The sequence below is a fragment of the Cydia splendana genome, chromosome 8 (genome assembly GCF_910591565.1).
Source record: "Cydia splendana chromosome 8, ilCydSple1.2, whole genome shotgun sequence".
NCBI lineage: Eukaryota > Metazoa > Arthropoda > Insecta > Lepidoptera > Tortricidae > Cydia > Cydia splendana.
In genome coordinates, this window is record NC_085967.1 from 11,479,210 (window position 1) to 11,485,209 (window position 6,000).

A 6,000-nucleotide genomic window follows, 5' to 3' on the forward strand; every position below is an offset into this window, starting at 1 on the left:
AAGGATTCTCGAGCACTTCAGACAGGTACCAAACCAACGCCAAGTACTCGTATTATGTGGGGTTAATGTATTATTTAATTAAAATGTGGGGTTTGTATTTAAGTTTAATTTAGTTGGTAGTAAAGTCTTTATCAATGAGACCAGAGTGGCTTTAATTTGGTGTAGTTATCTTAAGTGCATCTTGAAATAAACTTCGTAATAAACAAAGTATGAAGAGCTGTCATTAGCACTTACTTGTCAATTTACTGTGCTGTACATTGCGGGAAATTAAAAATTTGTTAGAAAGTTAACGAAGTCTGTAATTTAGTTTATTAATTAAATTAGTGTCATGGTTACATTATAGATATACGATATTTTAACCTCCCTTAAAAAAAGCCCGGGTCCTGGTAACACACTGTATAATAGTAGTTTATGTGACTGCTACATAATGAAAGGCATTAAAATACGAGTGTGGGTTTAAGAAACGAACAAAGTGAGTCTCTTAAAAGGATCACACGAGTGTTTTAATGCCTTTTTATGTACAGTTACATACACTACTTTATCTACACACATATTAAAAACTTTCTATGATATATTCACTAACCTCATATTTCAGCTGATATGGGGCATCGTTGCTCTCTGGCGGAACTCGCAGATTTGAGAGGTGGTGTCACCGAAATATCTTTATCGCTCATTTTACACGAAAATTTTGCTTTAAGTTTGTTTAAAAACAACAAAATAAATTAATTGAATACTATAAACTGATAAAGATAAACTGTACGTCAGATGGCGGTAACTAGAGGAGTTGTATGAAAATTTGTAGGTGAGGGTCAAAATAATTCCCACAAAGACGGGGTTTGATTTTTTTAGTTCCTTGTTTGTATCTTTTTGACACACTAAAAATATATCAAAATATATGTATGCAAAACGCATTTATTGACATTTGAAATTTAAAAATCTAAAAAAAATATTAAAAATCGTGTGTGGTAATGACAGGAAATTACACGCTAAAAAAGGTTGTGAGGTTGATTTTACAAAATATAAATAAAAAACAAAGTGGTGGCCGAAAAACTGTATTTTTTTTTCAATGTTGACAATTATTTCCTACATTGAAAACTAAACTAAACTATTATAGTTTTACACATCAAAATACATTGTGTAAAAGAAAAGAATATTTAATTCATGAATACCTATTTTTAATTATATTAATATAATAGGAAAAATATAGGCTCTATATTAATAATTTAAAAGGTTTTATCAATAAACTGAACGCACATCAAAGGAGGTGCTTGGCAGAATATAAAAAACAAAAATCTATTGTGACTGGTCATATTTTTGTAAAAATCGATTTCGACTGGCAAATTATATTACTTTTTGGCAACCGGGTTTTTTACCCTAATTAGACCCCGCTGAATCCGAATTTGCTCGATCGAATTCTTGACCGAAAGTGAAATATTTGATATTAAAGGTCCCTTTTTTTAGTATGTCGTAAATAACTCTTAAACGGATAGCAAAAATGTTCTTATACATAATTCATCTGCATAAAATTGCCTACAAGAAAGATCCAGTACAATTTTTCGCTAGGGTCAATATTCAAAGAGATATTAACGCGGGAAAATTAATTATAATCACTTCTAAGGTCCCTTTTTTTAGTTTTTCGTAAATAACTCGTAAACGGTGGCCAATATAAAAAAATGTTGTTAAATGTTAATAATCTAAACAAAATTTTCTACAAAAAAGATTCAGTACACTTTTCGCAGGGATTAATATTTAAAAAGATAATAAAGAGGCAAGTTAATTATAATAAATTCTAAGGTTCCTTGTTTATACTTTTACGTTAATAATTTGAAAAGTATGACTGATAGCAAAAAAAATCGTATACATAAATAATAAACATAAAATTTCATACAAGTAACATATAGAACACTATTCGCTAGGATCAATATTAAAAAAAACAAAGCAGCGGGTAAGTTAATTATAATAAATTTTAAAGTCCCTTTTTAGTTTTTCGTAAATAACTCGTAAACGGTGTCCCATAGCAAAATAGGCCAGTCGAAATCGATTTTTTTTTAATATGACCAATTTGACCAGGCACAATAGATTTTTGTTTTATATATTCTGCCAAGCACCTCCTTTGATGTGCGTTCAGTTTATTGATAAAACTTTTTAAATTAATATAGAGCCTATATTTTTCATATTATATTAATATAATTAAAAATAGGTATTCATGAATTAAATATTCTTTTCTTTTACACAATGTATTTTGATGTGTAAAACTATAATAGTTTAGTTTAGTTTTCAATGTAGGAAATAATTTTCAACATTGAAAAAAAAAAACAGTTTTTCAGCCACCACTTTGTTTTTTATTTTTATTTTGTAAAATCAACCTCACAACCTTTTTTAGCGTGTAATTTCCTGTCATTTGATACCACACACGATTTTTAATATATTTTTTTATATTTCAAATTTCAAATATCAATAAATGCGTTTTGCATGCATATATTTTGATATATTTTTAGTATGTCAAAAAGATACAAACAAAGAACTAAAAAAATGAAACCCCGTCTTTGTGGGAATTATTTTGACCCCAAAGGCTATATCTTCTCTACTAATTCTCATATCACTCGAGATCAAATGTCGTACGGTTTATATTAAAATAATATACTGAATTGACGTTTCGTATCGATAATTGTTTTAATATCTATGGATAGTAGAATAGACACCCACTTGAGTTTTGACAGCTGTTCCAAATTTAAACTCATAACCTTACAAAAATCTATAAAGTTATAACTTTAAAGTACAGATTTTACCTAACTACTACCACAGATAAGAAAGTTCTCATAGTAAAATTGATTGTAATAATGCTGGTCATTTCCTACGGTTTCTGAATGCATTTTAGAGCACTAATGATATGTGCGTAGATAAACTTATTTTACACAAATCGATCCAGTTCCACAGTAAGCTCAATGAGGCTTGCATTGTGGGAACTAGACGATCATATACATATAATACATAGCTATGTATATTATGAATTATCTAAAATGACTTGATGACGGGCTCGGTTCCTACACTGGTTACACTGCTACTGTTAATAACCCCGACATAAGTAACGGGACAAGCCCATAGATTTCAAGACTTCTCTTTCCGCAAAGGCTCTAGAAAGCTGAAATTTGTTATGGATATACTCGTACAATATCCGTACCTACCTTAGTATTTCGGCTGAGAAGCCTAGACACCAATACTTTATGCATCGCAGGGTGTTTTGGATGCGTATATTAATTTCCTCCTCCCTGGTGTTTGTATCGGTAATGGTGCATCCAAGGTACCGAAACTTGTCAACTCCACAATAGACGGTACCCCAAACATGAAGTCTTTCGCGCTAAGCTCGAGTATTTTTCTAGCGTTTCACGCGTGGAGGTACCTATTGAGTTTTTGACTGGTTGATCCTCTGAGGCCTCTCGTTCCAAGGGCTGCCTGCACTACCTCTTCGCGGTTTTCCCCTAATAAAACCATCCGCGTACTCTATCACTTTGGGCTTGCCGCTCAACTCCAGCCCTGTGTCCAGCGCTAACATTTTTCGCACGACATGTTCAAGGGCCAAGTTGAAGAACACGGGTGATAAGGCATCTCTTTGCTTTAGACTGGTCATCACCTCGAATGCCTCGGTTAGCTCTCTGCCTACCCTAACACGCATCCTACTCTATTTTATTGCTGTAGTAATCATGGCTACTAGTTTTCTAGGGATGTTAAAATTTACAAGAATGGGGTACAGAGCGTCCCTATGTATGCTGTCATAGGCCTTTGTGAAGTCTACAAACAAAGAGTGAACGCTTTGGGCGTACTCTCACTTCTTCTACATGAGCTGTTTGAACACTTTGAACAAAAAATCTGGTCTCTTGTGCTTCACCTTCTACGGAAACCGCATTGGTAATCCCCGAGGATTCTTTCAGAATATGGTTCCAGCCTCTTGAGCAGCACGTTGGACAAAACTTTGTACGCTTTAGTGAATAAAGTGATCCCTCGGTAGTTTGAGCACTTCTTTTTCGAGCCTTTTTTGTGGACTGGACAGATGACACCGACGTTCCATTACTGTGGCTGTTCCTCTAGCTCCCATATTTTCAGCAAAAAGTTCGTAAATTTTAGAATGGACAGTGCCACCGCTATTTTCCAGATTTCTGATGATAGTCCATCAATGCCAGGATACCTATTGTTTTTAAGTCGCATGATTGCGTGATAATAATGATAAAACTCATCAAAATTCAATATTCTATTTTAAAATTATTCAATGCTAGATGCAAGAGTATCCTTAATATGTTAACAGAAAATAATTCGTTGCAAAAATAATGTTACCAACTTCATATAAATGTAAGGTGAGATATATCTTAAATTTATAAAGTAGTAGACTTCGGTTCAGTTTTTCTCCTAACGTATATAGCGTGTATTTTTGATATGATCGCATAATCACAGGGTAGTTAGTTTAGTTAGGCATAAAGCCCAAAAGGTACCACATTGTCGGTTGTCGATATGGTTCATTTCAAATTGAAGCTATGGAAATAGCGCCTTATTGACAACCGAGTATCCTTTTGGTTGAATAAGTTTTTGGCAAAAATTTCATTGTTGGTACAAGCTTTTATTGCTGACTGTACGAGTGTACGTTTCTTTCCACAGGCAACTAATAATCATCGAGACAATTCTAAAAACCCCAAACACAATTAGGTTGCGTTGTTTTATCACAGAGTTCCTATGGCCACCTCCTGTCTCCATTATCAGATCAGCTCGATGGTACCATAATATTGCATTGTCACCCGACTTACATATGTATGCAAATTTTCAGCTTCATTGGAAGCTATGATTGGAAGTCGGGAAGTGGGTCAAATTAAATTTGCAAGATTTGACCCGTACAAACATAGTTACATACTTACATAGGTACATTGCAAGTTAAATAAAAGCTTGTATAATGGCACAAATACATAGAAAACATCCTTATCTCAGGAAGATATATTTCTGATAAACACACAAATAATTGCCCTTACCAGGATTCGATTCGCATGCTTTTGCTTCGTAGACAGGATCTCTGTCGACTAGACTAGAAGGCCGTCAAATGATTTTGTCAAATATTTTATTTGTGCGTATAGTCTTAGTCCTAGTGTTTGATAGCCATTCCAAAAATTGACAATCTCTTAAAATAACTTTTCATAACGTTACTTTTACCCGAGTTAAACACTCTTTCATTTCGACTTGAGGAAAGTCAAATACAAGAAATTTAGGTTTATTATAAGTATATTTCTATTGGCGCCATTTACATTTCGGAAAAAAAAATCTAAAACCATAGACAATCCGATCTTAAATTGGGATGTGTCTGAAAAGGCCTTAATGTATACGCGCCTTAAAAAAAGTGAAACTGAATGAATGAATGTAATGTTATGATAATATTTTAAACATTCATCAAGAGAGAATCATACTATCTTTGTCTTACACTAGTACTAGGACCCAAAAGAAAAGGATGGGTATAGTTTTCCTGATTGTTACTGACTGACAAATTGGTTTGACCAACTATATATTGATTTATTAACATTTTTTTAAATAATGCAATGCAATTGACATTTAAATTCGATAATACTTGGTCTGAAAATGCGGAAGCTAATATTATAGCTTTTAACTGAATAATATGGCATATAAGGCTGCTAGCCGTTGCTGGAAGTACAAATTTTCCACCCGGCTATCAGCCTAAGAAAGGCGAACTTTCCGAATAGGAGAAATGAAAAGAATATTTCGACCTAAGTTTAACCTTCTTGCTGCCCGATTCGAACTTTAAGATACGTCAATTAATAGATCTAGGAACGATATGGATTAGATGTACAACAGTGACGCTTTTGTTTGAAGAAACGTCACATTTGACTCTGATATATCTAATCCATATCGTTTCTAGATCTATTAACTAACGTATCTTAAAGTTCGAATCAGGCAGTTTGGTAGCAATGTTAGTGGGCAATTGGGCACGGAGAAAGTAAAAAAACACGA